This window comes from Periplaneta americana, chromosome 13 (assembly GCF_040183065.1).
Source record: "Periplaneta americana isolate PAMFEO1 chromosome 13, P.americana_PAMFEO1_priV1, whole genome shotgun sequence".
Lineage (NCBI taxonomy): Eukaryota > Metazoa > Arthropoda > Insecta > Blattodea > Blattidae > Periplaneta > Periplaneta americana.
The window spans coordinates 28,258,218-28,277,610 of record NC_091129.1 but is presented as its reverse complement, the minus strand read 5'-3'; the positions used below and the strand labels follow the sequence as shown (position 1 = coordinate 28,277,610).

The 19,393-nt window shown below is 34.9% G+C and overlaps 1 protein-coding gene across 7 annotated transcripts in view; it reads left to right on the top strand.

Annotated features, from left to right (window-relative positions):
- sand (sandman) overlaps positions 1–19,393 on the top strand; it is a 1,680,707-nt gene that overhangs the window by 447,999 nt on the left and 1,213,315 nt on the right. For all 7 annotated transcript variants that reach the window (XM_069842971.1, XM_069842966.1, XM_069842970.1 and 4 more), the window contains one exon: positions 2,104–2,174. The gene's annotated coding sequence lies outside the window, so the exon portion shown is untranslated. The remainder of the gene's footprint in view (positions 1–2,103; positions 2,175–19,393) is intronic.

Genomic DNA, 19,393 nt, shown 5'->3' with positions numbered 1-19,393 from the left:
GTTACATTTGAGTGGTTGTACCTATTTGTTAGTGTTGTATGTCTGTTGAGATTTTTGTAGAGTATTATTTGTTCAATATGTGATGTTGTAATTTAATTTCTTGAATGAGGTTGCAATCTTGTAAAACAGAATAAATAACAAACATCTGCACATCTCGTGACAGGGAATCAGAACTCCTGCTTAATTTGACGTTAAAAACTGGTCATTAAGGGTCGTATTCATAGACAAGACTTTGGACCAAAGCTGACTTTGGAAAGTACAAAGTCGTCATTTTCCTATCCACAGTCGACACTTTGACGAAAGTAAACTTCAATCGTGACTTTACTTCGAAGTCGCCGAAAATCTAGATTTTGACTTCGACTTTCATTCGTGGACATAAGGAAAATGGCTGATATTTTGGAAATTGTTGAATTTTCCGAGAATATTGAGGACATCTAGGGGATTATTAAAGCTGTTCATGTCTCTTAGCGAATAAATTCAAATCAAGGTACAGATTAATTGATAGACAGTATTAGATATTCTCTTCATGTTTCAACAATCATTGATAAAATATAATAGTCAAAGAGGATTATCTATTCTACCAATAATTGAATTTATTAGTTCATCGCGGTTTACGCTGCAGGTAATTGATGGCTTAATATTAATTTCACTATTTAATTCTACACAAAATATGTTATAGAGTTGGATATGCAGTTAATTTTTAATCCTGCGGTCGTCATAATAATGTTTTCTGATTAGGCCTATTGATTTCATTTAATTTTTAAGTAGTCTGTCATTAGTCGCATCTTTTTATCTTCCATATTTTCAGAATAAAATTATTTTATAATGAAAGAATTCGAGGGCTAAATGTGAACCTAACGTAATTACAATCAATGTTTTATTCACAACATAATTCTTAGCAGGCAATACTATTTCAGATGAATTATACCATAATGGTTTGTAATTACATTACGACTGTTTGGAACTGAGTTATGATCTTTTGTGATCAAGTAGAAGAACGAATTATTTTCTATTGGTGTAAAGATCTAAACATATCAATTTATTACTTACGTCAGTTTTACACTCTACCCACGAATAATTATTCTTATGTAAAGCTGCAAGAACGGCTAACAATCGCTTAACATGTACCGATGTTCAATTGTTTCATTGATTTGTGTCTCAAAAGATGGCCTTGATTGTGGCAATGCCTACTCTGTTTCAACTATCTGTTAATTTAATTCGTTTACAAGGCAGTGATTTTGATTGCCAACATTAGAACAAGATCGTCAAATCTCGACTTACTTAAGTGAAAGTCAAAGTCTCAGAAGTATTGTCTATGAAGAGGACTTTCAACAAAGTTAAACTTTACTACGAAAGTCGACTTTTTGGAAAGTCTTCATCCAAAGTCTTGTTTATGAATACGGCCCTAAGTGAATTTCCAGCCGAATAAATAAAGAATTTTCAACATTTGCTATAGAGGTTAGTAATCTTCAAAAGATAAGCTACTCTACATTTGAGGTATAACAAATTGTGGCTAGCATCATTCGTTCATTCGTTTTGAAATAGGCAGGCAGGCAGGCAGGCAGGCAGGTAATGTTTCAGTTGTATATAAATCACTCTGTACTAGTTATAAGGAAATTAATAGGGAAACATGAATTGGTATTATAACATTAACAATAAAAACGGTACGATGAAAAAATGTTATTTTATTAGTATAAATATGACCTTTTGAGGTTTTACAACGGAAATCGTTCTCCTGATCTGGCATCGTACATAGCTTTTAAATTACGTACAATATGCTTTAGGAATGTGTTATACTTTGTAATATAAACGTATTAGCATTAGGTTCATAAAATTGATAACGTTTTAAAGCTGTTATGGAAATGTGCGTGTATGCGATAGACATGTCTGAGTAAATTAAGCATTCCAATGAGCTGTTACATTTTTTGTTTGTTTATTTTCTGACGTACCATTTATAATTTACTGTGGTCGTTGGTTTGTTTGTTTTGCATGAAATTAGTGGTCACTGGATTTATGAACCAAACCGCTGCAGTTTATATTCCGGCCACAACTACAATTTTAGAATCAATGTAGTAATTAAATTGTACAATTTGTCTGTTTCAGATTTTCGCATACATCTGTTAGGCCTATTACTTCATGCTGTTGAAATGGAATCATTGGATCCTCGTTGAAAGGTAAATCAACAATTTATATTTTTCTTACAAACATTTTTTTTCATTGATATATAAAAAGAATAAAGTGCTGAATGTTATTTTTCTGTCTGTCCCGGGACCTCTGGTTGAACGTACCAGCGCTCTCCCAACTGAACTACCCGGGAACTCCACCCGACACCGTCTCAACTCTTCCCTTTATATCCACACAACTCGCGTGGGCTGACGAAACGCCAGAGACCCACATCGAGTGCACACAATCTCTGTGTGACGTATATATTATGCAAATCTAATCTTTCAGGTGAAGCTCCCTGTAAAGTAGATTTGAATAATTTCAAGGCGTTTCGTCAGCCCACGCGAGTTGTGTGGATATAAAGGGAAGAGTTGAGACGGTGTCGGGTGGAGTTCCCGGGTAGCTCAGTTGGGAGAGCGCTGGTACGTTCAACCAGAGGTCCCGGGATCGATACCCGGCCCCGGAACAATTTTTCCCTTGAAATTATTCAAATCTGCTTTACAGGGAGCTTCACCTGAAAGACTAGATTTGCATGGTGATTTGTATTTTTAAAAGTGTGAGTACAATAATGACGTCATGATCATAAAATTGGAAAGAAAATTATTTATCGCCGATATCGGGAGTCCGGGTCGAAATTCCTAATGGTCTGCTCTGAATTAATTTTTTTTTTCGGACATATCGGTTTCCAGGCAACACACAGAGGTTTCTTTCGGGTATTCCCTGGGATTTTTGGTTCAAAAATTCCTACCGGTTGTTACTCTTTTCGAGGTCAAGGCCGAAGATCCGTCTTCTTTCAGTTTCCCCTCGTCGCCATTATGTAAGCATGAATTCCGTTAACATACCGTTTCATCATTATTTCATTACCATTTCTTCGACCTGCTAGTGACGACTTGCAGAGAAGTCCGTCCAGAAGGCATACGAATTTGCCTACATAGGATCATAGTTAAGCAGCTTGCCTTAGCATAGTCAACCGGTATGACTCAGAATACATCTTGCTCGGAGTTAGCACAGTATATCAGAAATGGCCATCGTGTTAGGTCATACTTACTGATGAAACCTCTCCTTCCATGGACACGAGGTTGCCTACGCTTCAACCATGCAGTATGGGTTCTCTAAAGCAGTAATCATCAAGTCGAGTGTGAACGGGCACGGGCAGTGCTTGGCTGATGCGTGCTTACTGTAGCGGGCAGAGGACCGGTTTGTGACGTTGCCTTCTAGTGAACAGAGGCGGCTCTTGCCATCCATTGAAACAAGAGATGTGAGGAGCAGAAAACACTTCAAAACGTAGGCCACACTGAAGAAATACAACTTAGATACATTATACAAATCACAGTAATGAATATGGTAGATACGAAGGTGAAGAGTATGGAGCATTAATTCAACAATTGAAGGAAAATGAGCTAGAAGTTGTTCAAGTGAATCGACTGTGCGACTCAGTTATAAAATTTCACTTTTAATAGTAAGGTATTAGAAATCTTTTAAAGATTGAAAATTTGAAGAATGTTTAATTACAACTGAAGAACTTTTCTCACAACAAGTGTAGGAGTTTGAATCTAACAGCTTGTCTCCTTTCACCGTGATGCGTCCCATCCGAGGTCTAGCTGAGGACGTTCAGGTGCAACTAGTATTTATTTGTCAGTCTTTCATTTGTTATTCTTTGGCAGTAGATGAAAATACTCATGTAAGCGATAATCCCCAACTGGTGATTTTTGTAAGACGCGTTATTGAAAACCTTCATATTAAGGAGAGCTCTTATATGTTGTTCTCATAAAGGATACTACTACTGGTTCTGAATTTTTATGTAGAGGCTGTAGAAATTATTTTGGACTTCCTTGGAATAAACTTATATCCTTGGCAACCAATGGTGCTCCTTCCATGGTTGGAAGGAGTCTAAGGGGCGAAGTGAAAAGCGTTAATTAATCCCATGAATTTATTTCTATTCACTGCCTTATACATACACTAACATGTGCAAAACAAAAAATGATGTTATGAAAGTAGCTCAGTTGGAAAAACCACCAACACAATTTTTTTTTAAATTTAAATTCAAATATACAGAATAAAGAAATATAATTACAAAACAAACAAAGAGAAATACAAATAAAATAATACAAGCAATATAAAAAGAAGATACAGTAGTATTAACAAAATTTGAGACCGAATGAGCAGCTCTCGTGCCCGGTCGCAGTTCAGATATAATATTAAAATAAAAAATAACAATAATAATATAAATAAATAAGTGAAATAAAATAGGAACTAAAATATAATTACAGCGGCAATGGAATTATATAATATAATATTAACACTAGAGAAGAATAATATCGCACGTGAAAAGTAGGACTAATATATTTTTAAAAATTATAGAATACAAATATAATAGATCGAAAGGTCTCGCTCATCGTGAATTTAAGTCTTTCTTGACGAATTAAATAGTGAGTAGGCCTATGGCGATCTGTCATATTATAGTAAAGTGCGGTGATTAAGTCGTGGCAAATTATTTGATAGATTCTTTGAACTGAGGGAGGAAACATCATCGTTCACGGAGAAAAGAGAAAAGCCTGTATCATTAGTGAAAAATGAAAAAAAAAAATGGATTTGTGAATTTGGCTTCTTAATGGAATTATCTGAATGCTTTAAATTGCTTTCGACAACGTAAGAACAAGATTATTACACAGTTATATGACAGAGTGAAGACGTTTAATATGAAACCACCTCTAATTGTGGAATGTTAGCTTAACTAAAGGGATAAGTTACAGCACATTATTCAAAATTAACAACGATATAGGCCTACTATAGTTCCTTAAGACTTTGGATTTCGAAGAATATATTCACACATCATGCGATCTGCGCCAGGAATTTGATTCGAGATTTAAAGACTAGGAAAATTTTCAATTTCATTTTGGATTATTATTTGTAATTGAAACTTATTGATTTACTTTACGATAGTGAATTGAAGGGCAAATATCAAAATAAAAGTAGTTATCTGACTTTTATATGAACTTTCCATGTGTATTTCCCCGATTTACAGACATGCATTTTCGGATTCACATATCTGTGCGAACAGTAATTTTTTCGTATGATGAAGATAAACAAGCCATGTCATGGAAGCCAAGTATCGGATCACAATTTAGAATATGCTGTCACATTATGCGCTATGCAAACAATAGTTCCAAACGTTGAGATGTTGCTGAGGGAAAAGAGAATTAAACAAATCGCGAAAAATCAGTGCTAATGCCAGTGTTGAGTGAACTGCATGGAGTTAATTTCTGCATTACTATTCCTAGGGTTTTTATATGTTTTGTTCAACATATTCTTTAACAGAAGCAGTTTACACAGTTACAGTAATTGTCATGCATTCCCCGAATGATTAACATGAAATGTGTTTTACATTTCTGAAAGTAATTATAAATTTATTAATTTCTAACTTTGTTGAAAATAAGGTACAATGTTTTTAAAATTGCTTACGATAGTTTGTTTAGTTATTTCTATTTAGCCCGTATCTTTTATCAACAGTAATCTCACTAGAGGTTTTGATTTATCTAGAGAAAATCAAAACTCGAGTGGGATTTAATTGACTATTACACGATTAGAAGAAAGTACATAAAGAATAGAAGTAACGAAGTACTCCAATCAGTGGCGGCCCGTGAGACATTCTGGTGGTGGTGCCAAAAATGTAAGAAGGTTGCACGCAAATCACCAAGTGAAAGGTGATAATCACAGCTCATGTTTACATTATGTTAAATAAAACAAATTAATTAAGCGAGCTATTTTACCAGGTGTGCAGTTAATATGCAACTAGTAGGCCTATATGAAACCAAAAACAGCAATAAACGCTTTTCTGACTTAAAAATATGCTTATATAAAATTTATCATTTGAATGTTAAGAGAGGAATTTAACTAATCACTAACATTTTTAAATTCCAAGCAATGTACTTACCAAAGTGCCAATCCAACACCGAGAGAGAGACATCTGCATCTGGATTAAAAAGAACGGTACTGGAAATCCATTCGTCGTTCCTTTTTGTTGGCAAACAAGTCTATTACTTTTGCATTGAAACCTTCAATCTTGCATACGAAAGATTTTTCGCACGATAACATTCCTAAAGCACTCAATCTTTCTTCCTTCATAGTGTTTCTAAGAAATAATGTGGTTATTCTTTTTAGCATAGAAAAGCATCGCTCAGCTTCAGAAGTGGAGGTGGGCATTGTAATTAACTATTTCAAAATTTTGATTGTCGCCTCGAAAGTATCACATATTTCATCTTCTAGAATTAAGGAAAGAAATGGAAAATATAAATAACTTTTAAACTCGTAAAAAAACACGAAATGAACGGTGATACAGACAATAAATGAAAACGTTTACACTTCACTTAAACAGACCGATGAATCCAAGGCAGCAGCTTGAATAACACATGTTCATGTCCTGCATAAATCTCATATATCGTTAACAAAATCATCAATACTAGCAACAGTGTAACGATATTTAGTTGCCGCGAAATAAAACAAATATCACACAAAATTAACAAATAGTGTTACATAATATGAGGAAATACGTAGTTGTCTTTCTAAAAATAACCATGACTGACTTTCTCTGCATTCGATACAGTTAAATGAATAGTAATTTGTACTTTCAAATCCAAGTTGTGTGCATTAGTTTTGAATTGGTAACATTGCATTAAGATTTGGCGCCGAACTTTTCGTGTAAGTCTGCTCTTGAGACAACGGTTTCCTGCCAAACTTTTCCAACAAACCCTGCCATCTAGCGGAATTTCTGGATTACTGCGCTCTAGCGGGCGGAATTTTAACTACTGAGTCAAATTGAACTCGGCTCAGTCTCCGCCATAAGAACCGCATATGAACTAAACCAGTAGCCTTTTGTACAGTGTTATATGGGCTTACCCGGTGCCACAGAGAACTGGCTCCAACGTTCGAAAAAACACTGCAAGAGTGCGTCCCGATCTGTGCGCGCGCTCGTTCAAATGAAATTGGAATAAAATACGTAGAAATAAATTATTACAACTGTTTTTAGGGTATTATTTTTTGTTTCTTTCATTGGTGGTGCCATGGCACACTGGCACTGCCCCAAAAGCCGCCCCTGACTCCAATACAATAAAATATTGACTTACGAAAATACAACTGTCTTCAATTAATGTATTATTGTACCATCTGAACATTAGAAATATTACGCTAGATGTATGCTGAATGGCAGTGGTGTGTTATAATTATGTGATGTTATGAGGTGTGCCAACTATGGAATCTTCATTGAACTCTGTAGACGGTTACTAGTCAAGAAAGCTTTGTTGATTCAATTTCATTTTTATTCAAACAGTTGCTTTCCACTTCAATTATCCGGATCCAAGTAATCAACGTCACTTTACAGAATATTTTCTATAAATCTTAGTATTAAATATTATCTGATACGTGACTATCCATAATATCATATAGCAGAAGCTATAACATAACCTAAATAATATAAACACGTGTTTTAATTAAAAGCTTTAATTAGGGATGATGAAATAAACAAGAAACGTTTTAATTAACGATGATGACATAAGAAAATAACATGAATAATTTTAAAAGAAACAATTATTGAATGTTTTAGTGGTTGGTGTTAGTGTTTTATATTAGACGTGTGCGTAAAACAAGTGCAACTCGTTGATGTACATGGTGTATTCCTCAACTTATTCAGGATTTCCGAATGGTGCTCTTCATTTATTTGTAAATAGGATTTCAGGGAAGATGCATAGGGATGACGAGTGATCTTTATTATTTCTTGTTTTTGAATGCCAATGCGAGTCATATTTGAAACTGCTGTGCATCGACTGGAGTGGTTTGTAATTTTCTGGTTTTTTTTTTTTTTTTTTTTTTTTTTTTGACGTCCAGACCAGCGGAGTTTGAAATGTTGGCAAACAAAGAAACAAATGCTAGGGACACGATAAAATTAAACAAATGCTAAGGACGCGATAAAATTAAACAAATGCTAGGGACGCAATAAAATTGTGGGATAAGCAGCCATGATTGGTTGAAATACGTCCTTTCGTACCGTTTATTGGTCAAAAGTAGTATGACGTAATAAAAGTGTAATAGTCATCAGAAAACAATCATAAACCTATGCAGTAAATTCATATTGTGGTCCCGCCGCTGGACGTCTTACCTGCCTTGTTACTTTTCCTTGCCGAGAGGGCGAGCGAGCAAGGCTTGATGACGACACAGTGATCTGAGTTGGGGACCACTGCTCTAAAGATTGCACAGCGGTCAGATGTAAACGAGAGCAGGTTTCAGACATACAGACAAAGTATACTTCGATGGAACATAAACGTTGCGTACTATCTGTTCGGAACATTTGGAGTGGAATATAACCAACATAAAGTTGTTACTCTTGGCAGTCTTCTATGGAGTGTACAATTCAACTAAAGCCTACATACAGTATATTTTATTTGCATATACAATTTCTTGAGCCCTATTTTACCCGAAAGTACATTAGGGTTGTAGTTATAGCTTGAGTTTGTATTATTATAATGAGAATTAATTTGACATGGGTAACCCAGTCTTGCTACTTAAAATTAACACTTATATCTACTAAAATAATTTGAATTATTTACAAGTTCTTAAATATATTACATATAAAATTAAATTGACGTGGGTAACCCAGTCTTGCTACTTAAAATTAACACTTATATCTCCTACAGTAATTTGAATTATTTACAAGTTCTGAAATATATTACATATAAAATTAAATTGACGTGGGTAACCCAGTCTTGCTACTTAAAATTAACACTTATATCTCCTACAGTAATTTGAATTATTTACAAGTTCTGAAATATATTACATATAAAATTAAATTGACGTGGGTAACCCAGTCTTGCTACTTAAAATTAACACTTATATCTCCTACAGTAATTTGAATTATTTACAAGTTCTTAAATATATTACATATAAAATTAAATTGACGTGGGTAACCCAGTCTTGCTACTTAAAATTAACACTTATATCTCCTACAGTAATTTGAATTATTTACAAGTTCTTAAATATATTACATATAAAATTAAATTGACGTGGGTAACCCAGTCTTGCTACTTAAAATTAACACTTATATCTCCTACAGTAATTTGAATTATTTACAAGTTCTGAAATATATTACATATAAAATTAAATTGACGTGGGTAACCCAGTCTTGCTACTTAAAATTAACACTTATATCTCCTACAGTAATTTGAATTATTTACAAGTTCTTAAATATATTACATATAAAATTAAATTGACGTGGGTAACCCAGTCTTGCTACTTAAAATTAACACTTATATCTCCTACAGTAATTTGAATTATTTACAAGTTCTGAAATATATTACATATAAAATTAAATTGACGTGGGTAACCCAGTCTTGCTACTTAAAATTAACACTTATATCTCCTACAGTAATTTGAATTATTTACAAGTTCTGAAATATATTACATATAAAATTACAAAACTCTTTATAACAGCACGTTTTTGTGAACACATTGAATAGTGGTTTGTCATATATTACATTACAAAAATTTAAATGTCCGACCAAAATAAATCTTTTGTTTTCGAACACTGGACAATGAAACAAAAGGTGATCCACAGTCTGCTGTTCCTCACAGATAGATAAATAGCCATTGTCGTTATGTAATTTAAATCGTTCTAGATAAGAACCAAATTTCCCATGATCCGATAAAAATTGCGTTAGTATAAAATCTGGTATCATTTGATTGCTATTTAAGCTGGTGTCGACGCTAGGAAAGAAGATTTCTCTCGTAACTGAACCCTTTGTACTAAATAGCCACTGATTTTTCCACCTATTCATTATGTGCTCATTTATTTTTCTTTTTGCATATGAATAAGGACATAGACTATAGCACAAATTTAAGTTCGAAACTGCAGCACTCTTTGCCAGTTCATCAGCCCTTTCAATTCCAGCTGATCCACTGTGTCCTCGCACCCATGAGAATCAAATGTGTTTGTCGCAATGCATTATATTTCTTCTGATTTCCACTGCCAGAGGATTTAAGTTAAACTTATTATCTATAGATTTGAGGGCTGTTTGTGAATCACTGTAGGTGCAACAATTGTAAATATTAAGATTAGTCTATATCAGTGCCTCATTAATAGCTAATAATTCATCTTGCACAATAGAGCATCTATGTAAAAGTTTGTTCCTCTGTGTGTACACTTCTTGGCCGTTGCAATATACAACAAAAGCGCATCCGACCTGATCAATAGCACCTTCTTTAGATATTTTTGATCCATCTGTAAAGATCTGTACATTTGGTTGCTCATGCATCTGGTGTATTTGACGAAGTCGTGAAAATAAGGTGAGTGTCCGGATGTTAAGAAATGAGCCGGTTTCTCAACCTCAATCTTTAAAAGTGTGTCCTCATATGTGTACTCCTTTCGACGTAATGTAAGTTCTGATTTACCTGTTCCAGTCAAGCACAGGAATATCATTTTATTTTTACCAACATTTTTAATATTAACCTGTCTATACCTTTAGAGAACCGGAAACACCGTTTGCTACCCCCTCCAAGACTGGAGTTCGATGATACTGGCGTAAAACACAAATCACTCTACTAGGTATAGGATGCAAGAAAAGTAGTTCATCCATTTACGTAAACTAGGAAATATCGCGATTTTCAGTTTGATAATTTTCATTAGGTTTTTCTTTAATCAAAGTACAGTACTGTATTAAGAAAAACTGTTTTTACTCACGAAGTGAGCTATCCATGCGAACGTATTCATTATGCAGTGTATATTATACTGTCTACAGCACATTAGCGTACAATATAGAGAAAGAAGTTAAATTGAAAAATAATCATAATATGAATATTTAAACACAATTTTGAAAATGGTGGCCGTTCATTTCGATACAGGCTTCAGTTCTTTTGTGCATATTATCGCACTATAGACTATTGCATCTAATTCCAATTGCCAGTGTCGTCTTTCGTACTAGTAACTCATGTTGAAATAATTCTGTACCTACTCTACGTACTGTGAATACAATTTTCACTTCTGCCCGACCCGAAAATATAAAATTACTCAGACATGCTATCTACTGTCCGTCCAAGTGGTAATGCCGCAGGATTGTAGAAATGGAAGAAATCACGTGACAGTTAATTACTTAACTAGGCCCTTTTATTTAAGTTAAATTAAACAGCTGTATAATATTACTAAACGTCCAATTCCTAAGAGAAATTAATGTTTTCAGAAAAGAGCTAAGACAGCCCAGCTTTTACAGAGGGGCGAGCAGAAGCAGGTGGGGGAAATCAGGATGCGACGTAGGCAAACGAACAGTACCTGTGCGAAAATATGATTCAATATTGAAAGCTCTTTCGTCACTGGAAAACGCGAACATATTTCTGGAACTTACTATACTCAGTAACTCAGTACTGCTTACTATCTGCGGTCTTGGTTCTGTGTGGAGTTGGAACTTCCTTAGTAGAAGGGGTGGGAGTGAAGTACATTCAAAAACTCAGGTACAATAAAAATTGAAGTAAAAATAAAATTATGTCCCTGTATAAGGGCTCGGTACCTGCAATAACTAACGCTGCCTCCGTGAATATGGTTCTATATGCTTTTATGATGCGCAAAACGAAATAGTATATTAGAATGACTTAATATATAAAGTAATAACAATGAGTACTCACGTGTTTGGTGGTGACTTCACCTTTATCATCTGATGAGTTGCAATGTACAATGAAATATTTTTTAAAGGTGTCAAAAGTGAATGTTCTTCTTTCCCCAAAACAATATATCTTGAAAAACGCATCTCGATGTCACATGAAAAAAAATTGGTGCAAATTCAGAAGATTGCATGTCATTAGTTAATATTGAATGCCGTTTTGCAACCTTGTAAAATGTTTCTTATACCACAAATTTCAGAATAACCAGGATTTTTTCCAATTTACGCTGCACTTTTTCTGAAACTGGTCCTAAAACTGTTCTCTTCATTTTTACAGACACCTCATCTATAAGTTTTAGGGGATCTGACAGTGGAATATTTGTTCATTACAGTTGAGAAATAGTATTCGATAAAATCTGTAAATTATTTGCAACAAATGTAAGATGGTCCTCGAGCTCTTGGAACTGAGAGATTTTGCGTGTTCCATCTTAATGACACTGCACTACAGGTTAGAAATCGACTCTCTCACTTACCACCGCACTGGACACGTAGCACCAGAGTTCAGCACTGTTGCTGTAACCAGAAAGTACAGAAAACAATTCTAACCCCTTTCCTCTGATGTCATGTACAATATTCGAGTCACATATGCGTTGGTATCGTGTTTACGAAACAATTGTTTCATCTCTAGTCATAATATAATTTGTCTGGAGAAAACTCAAATTTGTTGACGAAAAGTTAAACTTGCATAACAAGATCAGTGCCAAAACGACAATAATAATGAGAAAACAATTGAGGCACTCAGAAGCAAAGTGATACAAGTGACAATTTTTTAAAAAGTGAGATAAGTGTATATTCTAAATCTTTAACGTCACTTCTGTTCAGAGAAAAAGTAATATAAGTGCAGTTGCAGTCAGTACTCCTCCATGTTGGCCTTACTCTTGTATTACAATGCATACAGAGTTTTGATTGAGGGGCAAACTAAAACAAGTGCGTTGTTTACATAGTGTAGTTGCGTTTCTTCTGTTTATGACTAATTCATTTGCCATAATGGAGAGAGGTAATAATATGTTACAGCGCTGACTTTTCGAAACATCTTCGTGGAAGGTCTGCACACATTGAGCTGTACCAACTATACATGATCCAATAAGGGTAACTTTTGCTAAGTGGAGCAACTTGCAATAGGTAAAGTAATTCATCCCATCCATACACCACTCTTTCTTTGATGACCTGAAGCATGAGGATGGACCTGTAATAACAAGTAAGGACTGTAGGATGTGGACGTGGAAGAGGGCATGAAAGAGGAAGTTCAAGGAATGCTCGCGGTAGGAGGCCTACAGATGCACTTCATGACAGAAACACAGATGTCGCAGCAGAGAGAAATGTGACTTCTTCAGATGAGGCTAGTGACGTAATGGACAGTGACTAAGGCTAAATTTCAATAAAAATTAAAACTTTTCTTAACCCTATTCTTTCGGTTATACAGACACATTTTGTGTTATAACATGATAATAAGAAAGCTCAAATACTGTTAAGACAGGAATGTTTCAATGTTGTAAATAGTGTTCTTGTTCTTGTTTTAAATAATACACAAATACTGAAAACCGTTGCACTTATATTACTTCTCCACAAAAATATTTCCGTGGCAAAATAATACAAGTGACTTTAGAACCCAATTATACCTAAAAGTTTTAGAATAGATAATTTCTATTTAGAAGTTAAAATATATAGATACCAACATATACAACTGTAAATTTATAGCAACATAATCCTGTAACAGATTTTTAGATTCTTTTTCAACTTCAAAGTCATTTATCTCAAAACTTACTAAACGTCTCTTGTATCACTTTGCTTCTGAGTGCCTCAATTGAAGTCTGCATAGTACTTGTGAATTTGAATGGCGTAGAAGAGTAACTTTCGTTTTCAACAACGTTATTACGGACAGAGGTACTGTCCATTGAGGTCGAAGTGGACTCTTTGAGTTCTAGGATGATAGTGGACATTTATATTCTTTATGTGAAGGAGACGTTCTGTATATTCTTAGAACAAAATCAGAATTCGTAATGTAATGAATTGTTTGCTACAGTACGTTCTGTTGTTGTTCTTATTTCTATTCATGACGACTTTACTCCGAACTCGGCAATTATGCATGTAAATAATCTGAGTTCGTATGAAATTAAATTGTCCTTATAGGAGTAAGGACTAATACAATAAACGAAGTTGCTGCTTAAATTAGTAAAGTTGTTAATAGAGTTGTTCGCTTTCGTCGGATTTATTTTGTTAGTCTATGACTATGATGTACAGTATGCGGCAAAACAAACAGCACTGAAAATGCAAATCAAGATTTCAGGTATAACTCCCTGTAAAGTTGATTTGAATAATTTCGAGGGAAAAATTGTTTCGGAGCCGGGTATCGAACCCGGGACCTTTGGTTTAACGTACCAACGCTCCACCACTGAGTTACTCGGGAACTCTAACCGACACCGATCCAATTTTTCACTCTATATCCACAGACCTCAAAGTGGGCTGACAGCCGTCAAGCAACCAACTTCGAGTGCACACTAACTCCGTGTGACTTAATTGTGGTTTTCTGTTAACGAACAGTGACGGCTCCGCAACAATTTTTCCCTCGAAATTATTCAAATCAACTTTACAGGGAGTTATACCTGAAATCTTGATTTGCATAATACACGTCGCTGTTCAGGCAAAATTGTTCAGTAATTATCTTCTATGTAGTTTTTCGACCCTGAATAACAGATAGGCCTTATCAGCTATTGAATTCATAATTACATACTGCTGCTAAATAATATTATCAATACACGGTGAGCAGTTAGCAAGTTCTGAACTATAATAATGACCGTCTTAGAAGTGTCGGATCTAGTTACAGATTCCATATTCTTGAGCGTATTGCCTTGTACAGAGCGTTCGCTTACGAGTGGGGCCAGGAAAGCGGCCTGCCTGCGGTGTCGCTTGCGGGAATCGTCTATCAGTAAGCTTCCGCTTTCTATACTATACTCTGTAGGGTTTTAATTTTAAAAGTTTAACAGCAGTAAAGACTGGTGTTTTTGAAACACTAACTTCCTGTGAAACACGTCTTACAGATTTATTAGGAGAGCGTATAAATGATGCACTGATTTCATCAATTGTTTCTTCCGTCAATACTTTTTGTTTTCGCTTAGGACTTGTAGAATTTATCGATCCTGTCGACCTTAATTTGTTAACAAGACGTCTAACAGTTTCTCTACCCTAAATTGGAGCACCCGAATATCTCACTTCAAACTGCCTACGCACCACTCTACATGACTCTGTTTTCACATAGACCTATGCATCATACATAAAAACTCTTTGTTCAAGCGTGAATTTTGCGTTTTGCATTGTTAACAAATTTTACACAACGCTGAATATTTAAGCAACTGTGTCAAGAAACTGCACTGTACGTGTTAAATACTGCAACATCTGGCTCACAACTGATAATTTTCCGACCTTGATGACCTTGATTGTCGAGCGTGTCTCAATAACTGCGCGCACAAAGCGGCGTATCAGTACATGTCGCTTTCCTGGCCTCACCCGTAGGCGAACGCTCTGTATTTGGTAAGCCGAAATAATAGTGCAGGTGTTTTAAGTAGTAGGCATAAGAGAATTAATAGGGAATGCAACAATTCCGGTTTTGAATAGCATAACTTTGATTATGGATCTTGTAAAGTGCTCTGAAACGTCAAACACAGTTTTAGGATAAGGGTATAATTCCAAATAATTATTCATAAAATGTATTATTGTTGGCAAGTTTATGTATATCTGTCTTGTATTAATTGATGAACAATGAACATTTCTACTTTTCATTGGCATCACGTCGTGAAACATTCTTCGTAGAAGTATAGGTCTAATTTACTATAAGAAATTAATCAGTAGGGAGCGGATTTTTATGTGCTAAAAAATTTGAATATATTTATTTTTATGTGCTAAAAAGCACGAAAATATTTGCTAAAAATAATTTTTTTTAAATATGAGAAAAATACCTTACTTAGCTTGAAAAAAAAATGTTACTAGGTACTCACCTATCACACTTGAGTATCAGTTGCTAATAGTTGTCCGAGAATTGCAATGAACAACAAAGGTCATTTACAAATTCTCCATCACAAATGCATGCCAATTATCTCTGAAGAACGACATACTGTGAAAACGATCTTTCCATATCACAGGACATCAGACGTTAATATTTAAAGAGAGGAATGTCACAAACACCTACACCGTCAATTTCACCTATAGGCACACCCTCCAATACTTGAGCAACTTTACACATTTTTTTTATATCCACTGTTTTGCCCTGAATGCACACGTGAAGCAGCGGCAATGTGCTTGTTTGCAGACAAATGTTGGTTTACCTGAGAGCTCTGATCTGCTCTTACTGATTTACCACATGGCTGGCAAAATAACACTTTTCCGTCAGCTGTAAAAATGTTTTTAAATTCATCTACATATTGCTGTAGACGCGATCTTAAACTCGATTTGATTTTAGGCATCTTAAGAGGCTAATATACATACGTCTTAGCGTAAAAAAATGTTTCTAGCTACTGACTGACAATGTCGGAGATAAGCTTCCTATAGCGGCGCCACCACATCTACACTACGCAGCTTATGCTTATGGTCCGATAACGGGGAATCACAACAAGATGTATTTCCTCACTTCATAGGCATGAGCGAGAGGCGAGAGATTTGTTTAAATTAAATAATGTTTATACCCGAGCTCTTATCCATTGTGTTTCACAAAGAAAGAGCGGAATGAAATCATCTTCAGCAACAATAAACATTCCTAATTATGTGTTGCAAAATCTCTCCTTCTTGTCCATGTTAATTTATTCTCATATAATAACACTGATATGCTACCTAGCAGTTCTCAGAACTTGAGGCGATACTATTACCAGGACGAATAGAATGATAATAATAAAATAGTGATAATAATCATAAAATAATAATAATAATGATGATGATGATAATAATAATAATAATATTATTATTATTATTATTATTATTATTATTATTATTATTATTCACACTTACCTTCCGCTGTACCTCCTCCAGCAAATAAATAAGCAAGAATAAAACCCACAAACAACTAAAACAATGGACCTTGCTAAAATTACGGCCAAATTACAATAAATTAACAAAACTAAAAGTCAAATTCAGACGCCTCAACAGTCTCAGCTAATATTGACAATTCCTGATTTCTCAAGGTCCTTATTCTTGTAATTCTTGTTAAACAAATTCCAGCAACTAAAACTTACCCTAGTACAAACCCTAGTAATGCCGCACTTCGATTATTGTGACGTTTTGTTAAGTGACCTAAGTTCTGAATTGTCAGTCAAGTTACAGCGAGCTCAGAATATGTGCGTCAGATACGTGTGCAACATCCAACGATATGATCATATATCACCGTCCTTCGCAAGTCTCTCGTGGCTCCGACTTAAAGAACGTAGAACTTTACACTCTTTGTCTTTACTCTATCGAATTCTGCACACCTCAACACCAAATTACCTTTCGTCTCGTTTCTCCTATCTATACTCTAACCACGACGTAAATACCAGATCGCTTATCTGTGGCACGCTAAGTATACCTCTTCATAGAACATCTTGTTATTCATCATCTTTTACAGTATCCACCTCGCGTCAATGGAATTCCTTGTCACAAAGTATTAGGGGCTGCAAGACAATAAACGCTTTTAAAAACAGCTTAAAAGATAACCTTATTAGCATTTCACTCCAATCTTACTGATTTAAACTATCACTGACTACATTGTTACTTCATTCTTTAGACATCATCCTGATAGTGCTGTATTGTAAAAATTGTCTCATAATAATTTATTTCTATTATCTAATATTATTTGAAATATATTAGCATTCTATGTATGTTAGCTTAATTCTGCTACACAGTTTATTTCAGTGTCTAATTAATAGTTCATAGTATTTTTTTGCTTAATTCGTAAATAACTCTTGTATACATGTAACTCTCATCTAAATCAAATTGTTGAATTCTTTGTAAGTTCATGCATATGTATATACACGTTTTGCTGGTTGAGTGGAAGAGAAGGCCTTACGGCCTTAACTCTGCCAGCTAAAATAAATTATTATTATTATTATTATTATTATTATTATTATTATTATTATTATTATTATTATTATGTTCAGTGCGCTGTCTGAGGGGTGGGGACAGGAAACTACACTAAAGCAATGCAGATAGAGTAATGTGTGACGGACATGGTCGGTCCTGATATGCACGTCTGTATATAGCAGCACTCCTTCTATTCGTCCTGCTATTACAAAAATGGATCACGGATACACCACATAGCCCATAGAAACACGAAGCAACCAAGAATTATTAAAAAGATAACGTATATCTGAGTGACATAATTGATTTAGTTTTAAAATATTAAAAAGTTCTTGTAAAAAATTATTTAAGTAAAAAAAAACTCCAAAATTTATGTGTTTATAACAGATTTCCTGAAAATATGTATTTACATAATTTTTTTGTGAAAATATGTGTTTTTATGTGAAATAAAATTCGGGTTTTAAACTTGAAACTTGACATTCGGAATTTTTAACTTTGTTACTTGTGTTTTATCTTATTAACTTACAAATGCCTTTTAAGGAACCCGAAGGTTCATTGCCGCCCTCACATAAGCCCGCCAGCGGTCCCTTTCCCGTGCAAGATTAATCCAGTCTCTATCATCATATCCCACCTCCCTCAAATCCATTTTAATATTATCCTCCCACCTACGTCTCGGCCTCCCTAAAGGTCTTTTTCCCTTCGGTCTCCCAACTAACACTCTATATGCATTTCTGGATTCGCCCATACGTGCCACATGCCCTGCCCATCTCAAACGTCTGGATTTAATGTTCCTAATTATGTCAGGTGAAGAATACAATGCGTGCAGTTCTGCGTTGTGTAACTTTCTCCATTCTCCTGTAACTTCATCCCGCTTAGCCCCAAATATTTTCCTAAGCACCTTATTCTCAAACATCCTTAACCTATGTTCCTCTCTCAAAGTGAGAGTCCAAGTTTCACAACCATACAGAAGAACCGGTAATATAACTGTTTTATTAATTCTAATTTTCAGAATTTTTTGACAGAAGACAGGATGATAAGAGCTTCTCAACTGAATAATAACACGCATTTCCCATATTTGTTCTGCATTTAATTTCCTCCCGAGTGTCATTTATATTTGTTACTGTTGCTCCAAGATATTTGAATTTTTCCACCTCTTCGAAGGAGAAATCTCCATTGTGTTTTATTTAATTATATAGGAATTCGCTCCTTATTAATCCCATTAGCTTTCCTATCATGAAATCCAAAGTTATAATCTAAAGGTGTATAATTTTAATAATTTCCGATTAAGAATTGATAAGACGGAGAACCCCATGGCCACGGTTTGTTGCATACGGGTTTTGCCGGTACATCGCCACCTTCATCTCTCGTTAACTCGGGCCCGACATCGATTTATGGCAGGCGTCCAAACCACGGGAGTAAGCAAATTCTTAGTTACATAAGAATATACGCCAACAAGAAACAGTAAAAAAAGTATTCTTTGCTGGCAGTCTCTGTAG